This window comes from Curcuma longa, chromosome 21, assembly GCF_044706935.1.
Source record: "Curcuma longa cultivar G26 ecotype Majalengka, Jawa Barat chromosome 21, ITB_CL_G26_1.1, whole genome shotgun sequence".
Taxonomy (NCBI): Eukaryota; Viridiplantae; Streptophyta; class Magnoliopsida; order Zingiberales; family Zingiberaceae; genus Curcuma; species Curcuma longa.
Genome location: NC_133881.1, coordinates 6,899,601 through 6,920,706, shown reverse-complemented (window position 1 = coordinate 6,920,706; position 21,106 = coordinate 6,899,601). Strand labels below are relative to the sequence as shown.

The 21,106-nt window shown below is 40.5% G+C and overlaps 1 pseudogene; it reads right to left on the bottom strand.

The window, feature by feature from the left end:
* Nucleotides 1–851: 851 nt before the first annotated feature.
* On the bottom strand, nt 852–2,502 carry LOC141815297 (transcription factor HHO2-like; annotated as a pseudogene).
* Between the last annotated feature and the right edge of the window lie 18,604 nt (nt 2,503–21,106).

Below are 21,106 nucleotides of genomic sequence, written 5' to 3'. Positions count from 1 at the left end.
ACCAACTATTCAATTTTTATAAAAGTTATATGAAACTTCTTATGTCATTAGGTTTGATTGTATCTTTATTTATATTTAAATGAATTTTATTTTATTTTATCATTATTACTTAAGTCTTTTATAATTATTTTTGATTAACGTGAGTATTATTATAGTTCTACATTGTTTAATTGGATGTTTATTATCGTTTAAGTATATATACATATCCTTTTCAATGTGAGTTTTTTGTGGATTTTTTTTAATGTTTTTATTTTTATTTTATTTTATTTATATATATCTGTATACCACTTTAATATTTTTATTTTTGTAACTCTCGTGGTGATCTGTTAGTATATTCATTTTATAACCTAATATTTAATTTAATATAATATAGTAGGTTTGACTTGTTTTATAAAATTTTCATTTAAGATTTAATAGTACTTTACCATCATAAAAAAACATCTAATATTTTGTTCATTTTAATTATTTTATTTGTATTGATAATTTTTTAATACGGGATGTTCCTTTGAAGATAATAAAAAATAAATCCTTTTAATTTTTACAAATAAGATTTTATTATTATTATATCTTAAATATTTATTTTTTGAAAGACATTCCATTTCAATCAGGGAAAGAAGGTTTGTGACTTCAAAAATATTCTAGAGAAAAAAAAAATCAAAAGAACACCTTAATTATCATCATGGTAAAAAAATGTATGTGAATTTAAAAATATGGAAAAAAGGTTTGTGAATTTAAAAATATTCTAGAGAAAAATCAAAAGAACACCTTAATTACCATCATGGAAAAGACAGTTTGTGATGAGTTGCTCACAACTGACAAGACGAAAGCCCTTGTATGCATTTATCTTGATTGTTTCACTAATTGTACATTTTTCTTTTCATCTTCGATCACAGAAATCATTTTCTCTCCCTGCAGAATTTAAAAAAAAAAACCCAGCAATCTATATCGCCGATGAGTTAGATGGAAGCGGAATTTGCAGTAGTTGCCGAGGTTGCTGGGGAGGTTGCGTTGACGCCGGCATCCGGTGGAGGCAGATTTGATAGCACATGCGTATAGATAGCAGCCGGTTGTGCGACGGCGCCGGTGGCTACCACGTACTCCGGAGGCTGAACCAAGATTCCTCCGATCAGTACAAGTTGTGGCGGTTGCTGATAGCCATGGCTACTGTTGCTCTGAGATGCCGGACTCGGTCGCCTATGGTGGATTCTATATTTCTGATCAACCAAAAACAAAATCCAAAGCTTCAAACTTTCTGGATCGAAAGGTTACGGATTTCATCAATCAACGATCAAATTGACCTGCAAGTGACTCTTGATCTCGTCGTTGGTGAGACCGTCCACCTTCATCAGCTCTCTGATTTGCTTTGGCGTCGCCGCTGCCATCCATGAATCCAAGTTTAATTAGATCTTAAAATGATTGATTTGTAGTTGGATTGCGGCATTATTACTACCGTGGGAGCCTCCGAGGTGGTTGAGGGCTCTGAGGAAGCGGCGGTGGAGCTCCGGTGACCAGCACCGCCTCACCTTCCGATGAGACTGAGCCTCACCTTCCTTCTTCCCCTTATCTTTATCCACCACGACAACGTCTTCAGCATCATCACCATCGCCCTCAGCAATAACAGTGGCGGAGCTGCTCGCTGCCGTCACCGCCGGCGTGGTGGCTCTGCGATTTTCCCTCTCAAATGGCCGGAATGCGCCTCCACCCGTCTTCTTCAGGCTCACCGCTATTGGCTTCTTCGGCCACTCCTTCAAACGCAAACTTAGATCAGATCAAATCAAAGCAACAACTAACTGTGTTACTTGTCAAGATCGCTCACTTGATTTTGGAGCTGGAGCGATATGAACCAATCGGGCTTAGTCTCCGATGGAGCTTCGTCCTCCTCCTCCGTCGACGTGGGGCTCCGCCTGAGAGAAAGCGACTCTTCCAGAACCGGCCTATTATTCGCCATCTGCAGTCTCGCAGTCTCGATCGCTGCAACGATGTCTCAGATCGTCACATCGAGTTCATTGTGAAGATGAAATCGATCCCATAGAAAGGCACGGGATGGAGCCAGGGGAATACCTTGCGTGATCAGTTGGAGACAAAGAGGCAACTCCCTCTGGAACACCTCGATCTTATTACGTTCTTCCTCGAGCGCCCTGATGTAGTCGCCGAGACACCCCTGGGCCGGCCGCTCCATCATCGCCATGTTTGTGGTAGAGAAGCAAGCGGAGTGGTTCATAAATGGCGCAGCGCGTCGGCGACGGGAGATGGAGATGAGCCGGAGGAAGGGGGTGGCGGTGGAGGTAAAGGAGAGGGATGACGGAACAATTTTTGAATATTCGGCGGTGGGATTCGCTATCTAGGACGAAGGGGCAGGATGTTGTTTGGAGCAGGACGGACGGTAGAGATGCTCCTTGGAGGTGCTTGTGGGATCGCGGAGGGAATCATGGGGATTCCTTGCAGGAGAATATGCTGGGAAGATACCGCGGGGTCGTCATTGTAGTTGTCGCTTCGATTCATGCTGCTGTTTCAACAGCGAATTCATAAGTATATTCCGTTCTGAATAACTACTTGGGAAAAAAATTAATAATAGAAGACTTTAGATTTTATTTCATTTTTGCAAAGTGTGCTTTATATGCTGATAGAACTATTATTGAGGATTTTTTTATAGATTGTTTTGAGTGTTCAGCGCAATGAAAAATTATATTTTTGAAAAAAAACAGTTGGTTAATAAAAAACATAGCATTTCTTTTTAGGAAAATAACTTGTATGAAGGAAGCACTTTTTTTTAAATTTTCTTATCTTTTATATATTTCTTTATCTTTTGAAGATAAGAGAATTTTTTTATGGATGCAGCAAAAATTTATTGTTTTTTTATAAGACCTTAATGACAATGCTTGTGCATAAATTAGCACGTGTCAGAGGGTTCGTTGGAAATCATTTTGACGAAACTTCTTCTATGCTTAAGTTATCATGAGTACTATAGAAGAAAATAAAATAATAAAAAATATAAAAAAAAAAAGAGTTAGGATGTTATACCAAAAAGAAGATTCCTTTTCCACTATTATTTACTATTTTTATAGAATTATATCTTCAAATCTTAATGGGTTACTAGATTTTGATTTTGTAGATTATGATTATGGGTCATGTGCGGGTCATGCCCAATTCTAACCTAGAGCGGGATCACATGTATTGGGTTTGCCAAAGGGGAACCGATCATATATGCCAAACCTGTCACACTAGAGGAAAATTATTCCTTAGCATAACACTACTCCCCCCTTCAAGTCGGACTCAAGAGTAGAGTTGAATGAAGCCAACTTAAAGAGCTTGTGAGACTATCTTGTACGAAATACGGGGTGCTCGGCGAATGATTATAAGAGAAACTCAAGAAGCTGACTTAGGGAGTCAAGTCATTGACATGATGGGACCCTTAGGATGTTGAGTACTTGTGAATGATTTGAGGAGTCGGGGAGTTAGGTCATTGAGCTAGATGGGACCCTCAAGATGTTGAGTAATCGTAAATGACTTGAAATGTCATCCAGTGGGAGTGACTCAAGCGACTGAGCCATAGATGCAGTGGCAGGGGTTCCGATGTTCTTCATGAGGCCTTTGTGCTTCAAAAGATTTGGAAATATATGAATATGTAATAAACTCAACTTAAATAATAAAAGTCTATGTGTGAACATAGAACAAACTTGATCGGTATGAAAGAGTCAATCCTAAAGTCATGGGTTAAGGAGGAAGAGATTCATTCCAAGTCTTTAAGTGAATATGGAGAAAATATAAAAAGGCTCACTCAACCCCATTGAAATCAGTGAGAATATAATAAGGGAATCCTTTTTGATCTCGTGTATGCCAGGAAGAAGTGCTTGATTCCGCTGAGGTCGTAGAGGGAGGTATAGTAACAAAGAATATCCCTCGACTTAGAAGACTGACAAAGCTGAGAAAAGTACAATATAAAAGACTAGATCCACGACTAAGAGGTCGGGATAAACAAGTCAATCTTGAGAGAGCATAACTAGCACAAAGACCAAGATAAACCAAGTCGATCCCAACACAAAGATCAAGAGAATTATAGAATCCACCTTGACATAATGACCGAGAGGCTTGACCAACACAAAGACTAGGAGAGATACTACAATGACACAAAGACCGAGAGAAATATAATCTATGCTGACATGGCAACTAAGAGGCTCGACCGACATAGAGACGAGGAGAAATTCCCAACCGACATAGAGATTGGGAGAAATGTTCGATTGATGTAGAGATCGAGAGAAATAGAATCCCTGGCACAATGATAAGGGGCTTGAGCAACATAGGGATTGGGAGAAATATTCAACCGATGTAGAGATCGAGAGAAATAGAATTCATGCACAATGACCAGGGGCTCAATCGACACAAGGACCGAGAGAAATGTTAGACCGATGTAGAGATGGAGAAAAATATCCACCTTAGCACAATGACTAGAGGGCTCTATTGACATACAGATCAAGAGAAATGCTCAACTTGAGCAAAGATTAGGAGAAATAAAATCTACCCTAGCACAACGACCAGGGGGCTTGACCGACATAGGCAGTAGCAGAAATGCTTGATTGATAACCGATAATTTGATATGTTATTTTGCTCTCATGTTTGACGTTTTAATCCTCTTATATGATTAATTGTTCATCTATATCATATTTTATGAGTTTGAATCTATTTGGAGCTTCAAAGTAATTTTTCTTATATTTTTGGAATTATATCTAAAAATGTGCATTTTGTCCTGTAGGGAATTAAAGATGAGTTTAACACTAGACTCGAACAAACCAATTTTAGCTTAAGTCTAGGGTTAAAGGGAAAGTCTAATTTGGAGTGATATGATTCATCTACTTAGATTTGTAGTGATTTGAGCCACCCATTCAGATGGAATAATCTGATTCATCTACTTAGATCTGGAGTGATCTGGGGCGTTCATTTAGATCTGAGTCATCCTTTTTTGAAGATCCCTAATCTCATGGACGAGGGTGGCTCAGTATCACGATTTTCCTCCTGAACCTACACTAACACAAAGGGGGGAGAGAATGCCATCTCCCCTCTCATCCGCATCTCCATCTTCCACATCTCTTCTTCAATTTAGAAGAGCAAAGCTCATCCATCTGAAGAACCTTTGACGATCTCCATTCACCACTCTGACAACTTCACCTCTCTTCTTCAGTTTAGAAGGAGAGAATTTGTCTTGATTCCAACGACAACTCATGAGTTCAATCGGTTTAGGAAGAGCTTCATTTTGTCCTCAAGTTCGATGATTTTGAAGCTTATTCCACTCCACCATCATTCCGACAACGGAGGCTTGATTCGAGTCTCCACTAGTCTACATCCGTGAGGATCTTCGTCCGCGAGCCACGACCATCTAATAGTTGTCATTGGGTTGTATTGTTCTTGTCATTTGTTGATTGTCATTGTTACTTTCCTTACATTTAATTGTTACCTTTGAATTTGATACTTAGTCGCAATTAATTCATGATTACATTACGTTTAATGAAATACTCCTTACATTAGTTTCACTTTAGTCTTGCAATTTTTTTAATTTAAATTCTTGCAATATTTTTCTTGTTGAGTTGTAAGTTATGCTTGTTAGTTAGATGATTTCATTGTAATGTAAGTTTGTTTTAGTTCCATTGTAATGATCATAGTTAAGCATTAGGTTTCTTTTAAGTGTGTTTGCTTTACTTGAGTTGTTCTTAATTGTTCTTTGAACCCCAAACCATCACGAAGATCTTATCTAGGGATGGCATCCATCATTGCATCCTTGAAAGATAATCTGGGCCATGCCTCTATACTATGTTAGTATGTGAGGGGTTCAGTAATTACGTTGATATTGTAGTGTGAACAATACACGCACAACTATCAATTTTTGGCACTTTTATCGGGGATAATCGCATATGTTGTTTGTTAATCTTTAGGCATTGCAATAATTCTTCCTTGTTCTTTTTATTCATTGTGCTTTCTAATTTTGTTTGTTTAACGCGCAGTATATGACCTAGAAATTGACAAGATATTTCACGCTTTATAGACATCTCAGATGGGATCATCTATCATTTCAATTAATAGTTTCTTAGATTGTAAAAGTGAAATAGCAAACAACACTAGAATGCTTAAGGAGCTTGCAACCTCAGACGTGGTTTATCAGTTGTTATGCATTCAATATCCAGAGATAGATGTGGACTATGAGCTATGATCTTGAATCATACATCTTCTGCCAAAATTTCATGGTTTAGCGTGAAAAAACTCCAACAGACATCTACGGAATTTCATATGATTTCTTCAACCATGAAATCATATGGCATTATAGAAGAAGACATCAAGTTACAAGCTTTTCCATTCTCTTTTGCGGGTGTGGTTAAAGATTGGTTATGTTGGATTTTTACATGCGTAATTTAAAATTTTGATTTCCTAAATCATGATAACAGAAGCATAATAAATACATTTATCATTAATTATGCAAAAACTCATCTAAAGAAACACACACATGCAAACATAATTGAAAATAAGACATAAATAATTTTATACCTATTGAATGACGTAGAGCGGAAATGACATCAACTAGCAACCTTGATCAAAGTTGCCTCTACTTGTATCCACGCCGATATCTCCTCGAGACAACTTCTTTAAGTTACGTGTCATATATCTACTGCAATACTAGTCGAAGGAAAGAGACAAGCGATCCGAGAGAGGACCTATTATCCAATTCTGTATTAAACATCTCAAAGTAATTTGGCGATACAAATTAGATTGAATAGAAGAGATCACGCCTCCATTCGAAGGTTGTATGGTTCACGCCTCCATTCGAAGGTTGTATGGTTCACTGTCAACTTTTTCGAAGAGGCAGTGAACTAATATGATGTGGATGTTCCAGCCGTAACAATTATAACTGAATAATACCAAACAGGTAAAATAAAATTTAAATTGAAAGAAAGAAGCGACGGCCTTTTATAATGCTCCTTCAACTCCAACAAATCCTGAGTCGACTCCAGCTTATGTGGAGAAACAACAACCGTTGCTTCTCCTTGCTCTGAAAGGGCTTTCCTTACTTCTACCATCCATTTGATTTGCAACTTCCTTTGGCTCCGGAATCCTAGGATGACCCTTGGGAGGTACTGATCCTTGTCTTTGCCCCCCAGGATTAGAAACTAGTGGTGATCCTTGGAGGAGGTTTTTTGGTGCCAGTGGCAACAAGCCTAAGCCCTAACAAAAGTGGGCGGTGCCAACTCCAAACATCAAGTCCTGAGAAGGGATTTGCTTGGGCGGCATCTTGCACCAACAGCAAGAACCATCGAGCAACTTCCTTTGGCTCCGGAGGATGACCCTTGAGGTACTTATTTTGGTGATCCTTGGATTTTTAAACCCCTAACAATTAGGTTTTACCTGTTAATAACTCTTTATAAGAGATATATTTATAAGTATTTAATAGAAAAAATTTTGTTAAAAAATATTAACAGAATTTGTTAAACGAAACTCCTATCTTTTAGCTTTATGTTTGGTTCAAAATCAAATCACCTTTAATTAAAACCAAACCATGCCTTCGTTCGAAGGTTGTATGGTTCATTGTCAAGAAGGGGCAGAGAACCAATATGGTGTAGATGTTCTAGTAGCAATAATTACCCCAAAACAAAAACTAAATTGAAAGGAAGAGCGATACCTTTCGGTGGAGAAACAACCATTGCTTCTCTTTGCGTTCCTTGCTTTCACTGCTAGTTTGCAACTTCTTTTGGCTCCAGCATGGGTGGCCCTTGGGAGGTACTGATCCTTGGAGGATTAGAAATCGATGGTGAGCCTTGGAGGAGGTTTTTTGGTCAGCACCAATAAGAAGCTCTACCAAAAGTGGGCGGCGCCAACTTGAGAATGGGTTTGCTTGGGTGGCGACAAGAGAAGAGGGAAGTTTGTTTTTGGATTTTTAAAACCTAACAATTAGTTTTTTAATACCTATTAATAACTCTTCATAAGAGATATATTATAGGTGTTTAACAAAAAAAATTTCTTTAAGAAATATTAACAAAATCTGTTAAACCAAACTTCTATCTTTTAGCCTCAAGTTTGGTTCAAAACCAAACTGGATTGGTTCAAAATCAAACTGGATTGGTTCAAAACTAAATCACCTTTAATTAAAACTAAACTAATTTAGTTTATAATTATATCAAAGATGGCCCACTTTATCTTCAAAAGATATGATCCATCCGTGCTTCTTTCTGATAAAATATCTTCCATATTTATCTTTCGTCTAGTCCAACTAGACTCAATTTCTCTTGATCTGAGAATCCAATTCTTAAACTCATTTTATGTCTCTTGCAGAAACTCATAGTACGTGTGACCTTATAGGTTACTGATTTATGTTGGCTATTCATAATTAACTATGAATTATGGATTGATCATGAGTGATGCATAGTGGTACATTATGAGCCCCAATTAATCAAAAAATCATAATTGATTTCAGAACCACTTCTGAACCCTTCAGCAGCTATAGTTGATTGTGCCTCTGTTCCTTTTAATATTCTATACCTGCTTAGTTTAGGACATGATCTATGTATCAGTCCCTACTAGAATGACTGTGTCACACTTAGCCCAAGGTGTAGTTTCTTGTCATGCGAATTCAAGTTAAATAATTATCCAAGAGGACCATCCTCTTAACGTATTATTACTTTGGCCAAAGACTTACAAGTTATTGGTGCAGGAAGCACCAGATGATCGAACCTTAGTTTTGATAATGGCAAGAGGTTCAAGTTTAGTGTGTGGTGATTACTAACAAGCTGATCTAAGTGTGCAAGGAGCACAGAAAAGTCTTAGTTGAGACTAGACATAAGCAAGTCCTAATGGAAACTAGGCAATGGAAGTCCTGGCTGGAGGCTAGGCAGTGGAAGTCCTGGTCTAGAGGACTAGGCAGAAGTTATGGCGGATCAAGTGCACCAGGTGAAAGTTCAGGCAGGTTAGGTAGACCAGATGGTAGGCAGTGGAAGTCCAGGAAGGTCAGGTGGACCAGATATCTGGAGGTGGAAGTCTATACAGGTCAGGTGAACCAGATGTCTAGTAGAAAATTCTGGGGGTCGAGGATCAAGGCTAAGCAGAAAGTCCAACAAGTTTGGAGGACTTGATTGATAAATAGGTAAATTCTCTCGAGGGGAGTGGATAAGGGCACATTCCCAGTGTGAGAATAGTAGGCGTCGGTCTTGTTGGGATCGGTGCACTCGCTAGAAGGGGGTGAATAGCAATTTTTGAGTTTTCCTGCGAAATTATTAGCGGAAGCAAAAATAAAAGCAAAGAAATAGAACAATCGCTAACCCGGTTTGTTTACTTGGTATTCACTTCAACAAGGTGACTAGTCCAAAGATCCATACACACAGACGACCGTTTCCACTATGCAAAACCTTCCTTTTCGAAGCACGCTTCGAAGGTGGAGAAACCCTCACAAAGACAATCTCTTCCTTTCAAAATAATATAAGTGAAGTGTGAGGAAGATCAAAGAAGTTTTTCAGATCTAGAGAATTGTCAGAGAGATGAGAAAAAGAATAGTTATCTTCTTGGGCGTCGAATTCTATTTTTATATTTTTCCGTACATCAGTCGACTGCTCCAAGGGCCAGTCGACTGATGGACTTTAACGACTTTTTAATTTACATTTAATCAGCCAGCTGTCGCTCCAACGGTCATCTAGCAGTCGACTACTCCAGTCGACTGTTCCACTTGACTGATTTTTCTATAAACTCTGTGTGTGCTTCTGATAAACCACTAGTCGACTGCACTAACAGTGCCAGTCGACTGATCAAGATGAAACTCTCCTTTCAGCTTCTTTTTCAGCCCTTAGTCTTGACGCAAACCTTCAAACGTCTTCCACAAGCCTCATACCTTCCTTGCACTAGCTTGAGACGTTTCCCTTAGCTTCGTCGTGCTAAGTCTTCCTTTGCCAAGAGGCCGCGCCTCTGGGACTTCATCCTTTGTCAAGAGACCTCGCCTCCGGGACTTCACCAAATGCCAAGACTTCACTCCTGGACTTTCCTGTGGACTAAAACCACACAAGTTAGATCACAAATATTGCCTAAATTAAACTCATTTTAGCCAAACATTAAAATCCAAATCACTTGAGGCAAGATTGCACCAACAGGTCTAACCCAGGATTTCATTGGAAATTCAACGTTAAGACCAAAAATAGTTGCAAAACTGTTTATCTTTTCATGTTACTTTTGTTTTGTGCTAACTTGTAATACAGGAAAGGAGGGGTGAGAACTTTAGTTTTGGGTGCCCTTATCTAGAACTAGGCGATTGGAGTCCAGGCACCCAGATTTGGTCTAGGCAATTGGATGTCAGCGCAACGAGGCCAGCGAAGTAGTGAGGTGGCAGAGTCCCAGTGGTTGAGACACCTCAGCTTGCAGGCGCCCCGGATCTGGATAGGCGTTGTAGAAGTCAAAGTTTATCCGGAACCTCCACGTCAGCACATAGGCACCCGAAAAGGGATGAAGGTGCCTAGAAATGTCGAGTCAGTATTGCCGATGGATCAACGGACAACGTGGAAGTACTTGGAAAGGTTTACAGGCGCCCGGAAAGCCCTATATAAGAGCATCAAGGGAGACCCCTTAGAGTATGAATTCAAAAACAACCGACGACTGTCTGCATGTGAAGCAACACCCTGGAACATTATCGTAACACTGAAGTGCTGCACAAGAAGTCTGTATCTACTATTACTTCGATAAAATCTAACCGATTCTGTATTTCATTTCTAAGGATGATAACGTTATTATCGTTCCTATCTTTTATAATCGTTAACTCCCTTTTATAAGAGGAGAGTTATTTAGTTGATTGCCCAACGTAATGTTAGGATCGGTTGGTTCGCTAGAGGGGGGTGAATATTGTTTCTCGACTTTTCTTGTTCTTTCTCTGCACAGAGATTAGCGGAAGCAAAAATATAATAGAGAAAGAAAGAGATCAACGCTAACCCGGTTTGTTTACTTGGTCTCCACCTCCGCAGAGGTGACTAATCCAAGGATCCACACGCACACACACACCCGATGCACTATGAATCTTCTCCTTCTCGAAAACCTCGAAGGCGGAGAAACCTTTACAACTCTTTCGATCTCCTCAAAGATGATATAAAATATTGTTTAGGAGGAGAGGAAGAAAGCAGAGAATGGAGAACAACAAGTTCTCAAAGAAGCACAAAAGAATGAAAGAATGGCGAAGTTCTTGAGTTGTTCTCGCGCATGCTTCTTTTATAATTTCTGCAACATCAGTCGACTGCTGGCAGGGCCAGTCGACTGATGCCTTCAATCGGCAACAAAATCTCGCATTAAAGCGCATTAAATGCTTGCCAATTTTCTGCAACGTTCAAATCACAGTCGACTGTTCCAAGACTAGTCGACTGGCAACAGTCGACTCACCATAACACCAGTCGACTGCCCAGTCGACTCTTGTCTTCCTCTGGCTCGACTGATCTTTCTGTGTGCGTCTGATTTATGAGCAGTCGACTGCTGGCAGGGCCAGTCGACTGGTGAAGCTGAAAAATCACATTTCAGCTTCTCTTGACCTAGACCTCGACCTTCAAACATCTCCCACAGCCTCATGCCTTCCCTGCACTAGCTTGAGATGCTTCCATCAGCTTCGTCATGTCAAGTCCTTGCCAAGACTACTCATTTGGACTTTTCCTTGCTAAGACTTCCCGCTTGGACTTTTCCTTGCCAAGACTTCCCACTTGAATTTTTCCTTGCCAAGACTACCCACTTGGACTTTTGCTTTGCTAAGACTACCCACTTGGACTTTTCCTTGCCAAGACTTCCCACTTGGACTTTTGCCTTGCCAAGACTACCCACTTGGACTTTTGCTTTGCCAAGACTACCCACTTGGACTTTTGCTTGCCAAGACTACGCTTGGACTTTCCTGCAAACTTGCATCACACATGTTAGATCACAAGTATTGCCTAACTTCAAACATAGTTTAGCCAAACATTGAAACTCAATGCACTTGGGGCAAAGATTGCACCAACACGTAAATGATCAACCGATCGTGGACCTTGGAGTAGCAGCCTGTGGTTGTGAACCAAGTAAAATCCCCGTGTTTTTGTGTTGTGTGTTTACTTTACTTTCCGTTGCATTTACAACTTTGATCGACGAATTAACGGACGAATTTATGAATTTTAAAAATGCTACCGATAACGCTATTCACCCAACTCTAGCTCTCTCAATGATTCTGCAATTGATATCAGAGCGAGAGGCACTCGAACACAGTACAACCACTAGTCAAGCAAGTTTTTTGAATTTTTTAAATTTTTATCAATTTGTTCTATCTTTCTCTCACACTACTCATCCAAAACCAAGTCTTGGTACATTCTTCTTGTTTATTTGTGTGCAAGAGTCAATGATCGATCAAGAAAGTTTTAGTACCGCAAGACCATCTCTGTTCTCTGGGAAGGACTTCATGTTAGAATCGGTAAAAAAAAAGAAGTCGCAATCTCTGTTTTCCTCGGAGAGGAAATCGTGAGATTCACGAGGGATGCGAGTTAAAAAGGGATCGAGCTAAAACCCTAGCCTTCTCCCACCACACCGCCGCCCTTCGACCCACCACGTCGCCTCCTCCCATAGCTGCGACGCCGCTACTGCTCTGGGTCGCGACGGCGTTGCCAACAGCAACGCCGCCTGCCGACAGCGGCGAGTCCCGACGCCTCCACGCCTGCGACGCCCCTTTGCTCCGTGACGCTGCTGCCGACGCTGTGACGCCGCCTTTGCTGCCTGCCGGGATCGCCGACGCCTTCTGCCCTCGCAATTGCGCTTCTTCTTCCCTAATCGCGTGACTCTGGGCCCATCGCAGGAAAGGAAAGAGGTGACAACAGAGAAAGTGGCTCCATTCTTCCAAACGATCCGTCGATCTCTTTCTAATCGGAGCAGAAGTCAGAATTACAAGATATGTCTTGAGTTAGTTAATTGATTTTAGTTAGGATGGGTAAATAATTAAATAGTAATAGAGGTTTCATTTAAAAATGTGAGGTGATACGAGATAGCAAGATCAAGAATAACGATCCATCGGTGTTGTAAATAATATTAAATAATGTTTAGATTCTTGTGTTATTATTACTATGGGATAATATTTTTACTTTTGAATTATTTTAATATAATGTATAGATACTAGTTCGAGTAGAGTACACTGATCTGCTGACACTTGAAGTTTGGTAGACACAAAAGTGGGTATTTTCTATCCTTGGACTCCTACATTTTTTTATGCATGAATATATAAAAATTAAATGGATATATATATTTAGATATGATATAATTATTTTCAAAAGGGGATTAAAATTGTTGGGATCGATGCGTTTCGCTAGAGGGGGTGGAATAGCGATTTTCAAGTTTTCCTGCGAAATTATTAGTGGAAGCAAAAATAAAATCAGAGAAAGAGAACAATCGCTAACCCGATTTGTTTACTTGGTATCCACCTCAACGAGGTGGCTAATCCAAGGATCCACACACACAGACGACCGTTTCCACTATGAAAACCCTCCTTTTCGAAGCACGCTTCGAAGGTGGAGAAAACCCTCACAAACATGATCTCTTCCTTTCACAAGAATAAGTATTGAAGTATGGAGGAAGAGGAAAGCTTTACAGATCCAGAGAATTGCCAGAAAGATGAGAAAAAGAAGAATATAGTTTCTTGGGGGTTGAATTCTATATTTTATATTTTTTTGTACATCAGTCGACTGCTCCAAGGGCCAATCGACTAATGGGCTTCAACGGCTCTTTAATCTGTATTTAATCAGCCAGCTGTCGCTCCAACGGTCATCTAGTAGTCGACTGCACCATCACCAGTCGACTGCTCTAGTTGACTGCTCTACTCGACTGATTTTTCTGTAAACTCTGTGTGTGCTTCTGATCAACCACCAGTCGACTGCACCAACAGTGCCAGTCGACTGATCAAGCTGAAACTCCCCTTTCAGCTTCTTTTTCAGCCCTTAGCCTTGACGCAAACCTTCAAACGTCTTCCACAAGCCTCGTGCCCTTCCTTGCACTAGCTTGAGACGTTTCCGTCTGCTAAGTCTTCCTTTGTCGTGCTAAATTCTTCCTTTGCCAAGAGGCTGCGCCTCCGGGACTTCATCATTTGCCAAGTCTTCCAACCTGGACTTTCCTGTGGACTCAAACCACACAAGTTAGATCACCAACATTGCCTAACTTAAATTCATTTTAGCCAAACATTAAAATCCAAATCACTTAGGGCAAGATTGCACCAACAATCTCCCCCTTTTTGATGTTTGGCAAAAATTCATTTAAGTTAGATCTTTAAAACAACATGTATTAAATAACAACAATTTATTCCAGTGATAATGAATCAATAACCATTCAAAAGCATAATGAACCAATAAGTATCAATAGCATTAAATCCTAAAACTTTAACCAATTCATTCTCTCCCTTTTTGACAATCATCAAAAATATGGGAATCTAAGGAGGTAGAATTAAAAACATATAGAATAAATATCTAAATCACAGGCAGAGTGAAGCTTAAAAAAAAAACTTAAAATGGTCAAAATGACAATTTTGGCACAGACTCCCCCTTAAACCTACCTGCTCTATGTAAGCAAGCACCAATAATTTAGTTTTGCCACCGAAGTTGTAGATTTTTATCATCTTTATTGACCAATAATATGCTCTTAGAGCATACATCAAAAATAGACGGTCAAAGGAGATCAATTGTCAAGAAACAGGTCAAAATTATGGCAATCAGTATCATCAGTCGACTGATCACTGCACTCAGTCGACTGATGACTGAAAAATTTAGTTTTTCAGACTTAACTTCAAAAATGCATAACTAATTCAACTTTCATCGAAAAATTATGAAATTTGACATTGTAATTACTTAACCCATTTGTGATTAGGGAAAAATAATTTCATAAAGTTTCCATCACTAAAATGCTGTTTTGATACTATGTATCAAAAATTTGAAACTCTAAGGCTAATATGAGCAAGGTATCACCAATGAAGATGGATAGGCCTTTCTACCAGATGATAGAGCTAGGATGTATAAGAATCAACATAAAATGTTTCTAAATCCTAGGTTTTGAATTTGACATTGATTTTCATTTCAAAAACTCATGGTCATTCCAAAAGCTCCCCCTAAATCCATAACCATTCGTTTAACATTACATAATAATAAATAAAGCATAAGCATAGACTAAACAACAATAAAATACTGAACATGTGTAACATAAAATGATTCTTAATACAAGTAGTTTAAGGCATCTAGCAAAAGCACAACCAAAAGTCAAGTTCCACACAATCATAGTTTTAAAGTTTTACAACACATATTAGAAAATCCATTAACAAAACCATAAGAAAGACCATCAAGCAAATCCATCAAACTACATCTCATCATCATCAGGTGGTGGAGGAGGTGGAGGAGCCTGATAAGACATGTGCATCCTCTGCATCATGTCGTACATCTGCTGCTGCTGCTGATACATCTGCTGCTGCTGTGCATATGCTTCATTTTGCCTTTGAGCAGCTGATGCCCAATCCTGACGAAGACCTCGAACCTCCTCAAAGTAACCCTGAAGTTCATGATGGTAGGTCTGAACTCCCTGGTAATAATCATGAACCTCCTGGTGGTAGGTCTGCACATGCTCATAGTATCCCTGCATGTGCTCGCCAAGATCATGAAAGCCCTGGTCCACCCTCCCCTCAAGATGCATGATACGCTCATCCAGGCCATGTGTGGGGGGTGCACCAGCCGCAGGAGGAGGGGCAGCAGCAGGGGCATCCTCTTCCTCCTCTGACTCAGAAGACTCATCCGCAGGTCCTCCCTCAATGTCACGTCTCCAAACTATAGCGCCACGATGGTATGTGATCTTTGCCAACTTCAAATGGTGCAAGACAATCTGGTCATAATCCTTTGACAAGCGACGAGTGGTACCTACAGAAACATCAATGCCCCTAGATGCAATGAACTGAGTGATGATGTGACAGAATGACATATAGATCTTGCCATTTGTAGGACCCGAGTAATAAATGATGGAAGAGTAGACATGACGGGCAATGTCAATGTCAAGATGTTGCTCTAAAGCATACATCATGATCATGTGGGGAATACGTATCATTGCCCGACCCCGAGTCACAATAGGAAGAACACAGTCTAGGATGATTCTGTACCAGACATAATTAATGGCAGACATCTCAGTGGCATGAAAGATGTTTTTGAATGGATTTCTGCGGGTACCAAAATAATGTTCATGAATTTGATCCACGGTGATATGAGCAAAAGAACCAGTGATAGGACCAGTAACATCAGGAAAGCAGATGAAAGGGTTTTCTGAAGGTCTTAGACCTAGAAAGGATCGAAGAATTTCAGTGGTAAACTGAACTGGAACTCCTACTACTGTGGACACATATCGGTTGGAATTAATTTTAACCGGACGAAGATTGACATAAAACTCTTTGCAGAGGTCAAGATTGATGTCATTTGTGCAAGTAAATAGTGTCTCTAGTTGGTGGTAGTTGATGACTTCATACAAACGAGGAGTTTTTGTTTGAAAGAAAGCCTTATTAATATAACGACAATCCATGACATGGAAGTCTGTCATTTCAAAGAGATGCTAGGCGGCTTGACAAAAGAATCGAGGCTCAGGTGTATTTTGGAAAAATGAAGGGTCAAGGTATTGAGAGGATCCCTCACCCCTACGTGGAATTTTCTTCCTAGGAGGGTGAGTTGCCGTATGTTTTTGTCTAACCCTATAATGCAATGCAAAGAATTGATGCAAAGGCAAGCAACAAGGAGAAATTAGTTTGGCATAACCATAAAGAAGGAAGAACTTATAGAATATATGAAATCATGTTTACCTTCTGTCCATAGTGATGGTTTTACCAAAAACACCCTTGAAAACCCTAGATTTGAGTAGAAGAGAAGAAAGGGCGATGGAAAGGTTAAAAGAAAGACTTGGAAGGGCTCTAGATGGCTGGAGGACACGAAAGGAGGTAGAAGGCGGCAAGATCAGCGTAACCCTAGGGTTAACAGTCGACCGCCGCTCAAGGAATCCTATATATAAAGTTCGCCAGTTAATTTCTATGATTTTATGGTAAATTTTGTATTAATTGATTTTAATCTTTGTAGGGTCCGAATTGAACTATGATCAAGCCCGATCGCGATCAAATCAAGCCAAGATTGATCAAACCTATTGACCCAAACTTCATGATCAAGATTTAAGTTGAATGGGTCGAACCGGAGTCGAATTGGATCTGAATTGGACTTGATTTGAGCTGAACCATGCTTAATTAGAGCTGAACCTGATGTAATAGAGCTGAACCGGGTTCAAACAGTCCTGAACCGACAGCAATTCAAATCCCAGTTATAACGAGGAATGAACAGTAGCCCCGGGATCGCGACTTTTCTACTGTTCACCTTCATCCCGCTTCTGTTTTTCTTTGGTTTTTCATCATTTTTCATCGCCAGATCTCCAGATTTTCTTCTTCCAAATCATTTTCTAGCTTCCAGAGACGACTACAAGCACATCTTGGCAATCAATCGTGGTAGTGATTGCATGGTGAGGGTTTCATCAAAGCATTTGGTTCCGCCACAATTTCCTGCTTAGATCTTCAGATCCAAGACGATCGGAGCTATCAAATCCATTCATAGGGGTGGGTTGAAGGATTTTGAGGGTTCCTGAGCTTAAAATTTCACGCGATCAGAAGGATTTCAGTTGGAATTTTCAGATTCTGATTAGCTCTGTTCGACGTTAACGGAGGGTTTCTGTTCTTCGTCGATTGGGTTTGATCAAGACAAGTTCGAGCTGAGCTAAGTGTTGTTCTCTGGATTTCTGAATCATAGACCAGATCTAGTGTAACGGCTAGATTGAATCTTGGTTTGTAAGGGAAGATATGGGATCTAATTTCTTCAGTTTCTATTTAGTTTCTGATATTGTATTTGTAGTTTGTCATTTAGTTTCTGATTCGTGTTTCAACAGATCTATGTCAAGAATACTTGAATTCATGTTGTTTTGTTTGTCCATCATTTGATTTCATGTGTTTGAGTTTATATCAGTGATTCTATTGTTTCAATTTCCCTTTATCTTTCCTTGGCTTCGGATGATTACTGATAAGTATCATTAGTTACTGTTTTGTATCAGATTTCATTACTGTTTTTGTATCAGATGAGTGTGAATTGATCAACCTTGTGTTTTGGCCGTAGTTAAGTGCACTTCTGTTAGATAAATTGCATTGTTGTTTTGCCAATAACATTGTGTCTTGCAAGTGGGATTGAGTCCTTCAGAATTCAAGTTCTAGTGCCTAAGAACAATTTCAAGTTGCTGATTAAGGACTAGTCTTTACTTGTGATTTCCTATAATCTAAGGACTTTAACTCTTGCATTTCATAACTAGGAAATGATAAGTTTTAATGTTAGCTAGTTTAGGTTTCATTGCTTGATTTCAATTTATTTGCATATTTAGGTTAGATTGGTACTTCGGTTTTATTGCTTGGTTTCATGCATTGTTCATTAATACATTGAATTCTCATTACGTTTTATTTGAAAAATACCAAAACCCCCATTCTAAATGAAGAAGAAGGAAACAATACTATAATGAAAAAATACTATAAAGGTAACATATATTAGTATATCCACGTTGATAGAAACCATCCAAAATAAGGAAACCTTCTGTATAAGTAATGATCCACACTAACACCCCACGGCACTCCCCTCTCCCAAAACCTCAGTGCCACTCATCCTTCTTGAATGTCAATTGCTTCTTGTGTTGGTGTTGGTTCAGTTACCCAGTTACCTATTAGCTTCGTGAGAGGTTGTAAGAAAGATAGCAAACACCCATGCTCCTATGCACAATCATCTTTTAATTTCCTATCAATTTGAAATCAAAACCATAGATCCTCTGTATCACCACTATGCTCCTATGCACAATCATCTTTTAACGCTTCCACCCTCATCTCTACCACCACTATCCTCCTATGCACAATCATCTTTCGACACTGCCACTGCCCCACTGATGCTTTCACTGCCACCCTGACCTCTGTAGTTTTCTAGCTACATGCAGTTCAGCATTGTATTTCATGATGGAATGCTAAAAGAATAAACATTTTTTAAAAAATGTTTTAACTACTATATGTGTGTGTGAATGTTAGTAGGAATATGTAACACTTTTAGTTAGTTTTTACCTTATTTGTAATTTCAATGTGGTGGACTTGTGGGTTATTCCCTGCTCTTTTGAGCAATGGAATGGTACAACATGCACACTCAGCAACAATCAACCTACTGTGATTATTGACAACGAAATGTTCAAGGTTGCAAGCTATCCAATTAGCTTTTTCATAATTACAATTCAAATGATTATTATTGAATTAAGTTAAATGGGAATTGAATGGCTAAAATCAATTGAATAATTGATTGCTATAATCTTATCTAGAAGTAAAGGGAATTGAATGGCTAAAACTATTCATCTCTGCATGCTTTGAACATGCTGTCAAGTATTGGTATATAGTTCAATTGGTTGTCTAATGACCGAATTCATTTTCATGCGAAAGAAATTATAAAGAGAAGAGTACCATGTTAAAAATAATAGCTGTTTAGGTGACAACATGAGCTGTTTAGGTCTTGGTTTTAAATGCTATAGCTGCCTCATGCATGCATCTCTTTATAAGTAAATAGCTGGGCAGATAGCAATGAGTAAAACCACGCTATCATGTGTTAGATCAATCGCATGAACATCAATTTAGAATAAACGAGGCAAATAGTAAACCAAGAGCAGCAAACCAGGAGCTCAAATAAGGATCTCATTCAACATAAAATACATAAAAGTTTACTGGCTGTTCCGGTTGAGAACTGCTCCTGGACACGTCACCGGACCCAAGCTCGCCATGGATTGGAACAGAAGCAGGAGGGGAGGAGACGCCTCGATGCTGGCTCTGAACAGTAGATGACACTGAGGGCGATGAAGGCTTCACAGTCGCCTGAGCCTTCGTCGGAGTTGATGAGAGCTTCTGGGATGGCCTGCGAACACAAGGAATGTGAGTAGGAAGGCCAGGGGATGCCCCGGCGCGACCACTCCGACGCTCAAGTCAGTGGAGAAAACGGAGAAGAAGAAGATGAACAGTAGAAGGAGAACTTGAGCGTGTAAAGAGAGTAGGAGTCGAGAGAGAGCTTTACCTGCTGCGGGAGTGGTCTTTTAAGAGAGGGGATGAGCGTGCACACGGGTGACGTCATCATTAAGGAACATCCCATCGTGATTAATGAGGTGGCAGGAACAATCGAGTTCCTTGTCCCATCCCCGGTAAAGTAATGTCTTGTCACTATCTAAGTGTGCAGCGGGGCAAGCCGCAAAGAGATAACATTAATTAAATGGGGCGTGGGCTTGTCAGAGAACATAATGGGACATGCCAGGGCACTGTAAGGCGAGTCTGCTGAGGACTCGGATTCGGCCTGAGGAGGAGTCTACTGAGGACTCGGATTCGGCCTGAGGAGAAGTCTGCTGAGGACTCGGATTTGGCCTGAGGATTCAGCGGGGGCTAGGGCCGAAAGAGGACTCGGCGGAGGCTATGGCATAGTGAGAGGATCCGGCGAGGCTCCGGCTGGATGGAAGGATCCGGCGAGGCTCCGGCCGGCTGGAAGGATCCGGCGAGGCTCCTGCCGGATGGAAGGATCCGGCGAGGCTCCTGCCGACTGGGAGGATCCGGCGTGTAGCTAGCCGAATGAGAGGATCCGGCGTGTAGCTAGCCGAATGGGAGGATCCGGCAGGTAGCTAGCTGAATGGGAATTTCGGCGATGACCTGGCCGAGTGGGGATTCGGCTTAGGATAGGGCCGAGTGAGGATTCGGCTTAGGGCTGCGGCCGAATGAGGGCTGCGGGAAAATGAGGATTCGGCTACGACCGAATGAGGATTCGGCTACGGCCGAATGAGGATTCGGCAAGAGCTGTGGCCGAATGGGGATTCGGCTAAGGCTACGGCCGAATGGGGGCCGAATGGCAGTGCTGAGCTGCCGTGGCCAAATGAGCAGAGTTGAGCTGCTGTGTGGCCGAGTGGCCGAATGGAACCTGGTCAATCGAGATGGTGATTGTGGCTGACCGGACTTGCCGGAGGGATCAGGATCAGACTTGAGTCAAACCAGGGGCCCCCATGGGTTATTCCCGGA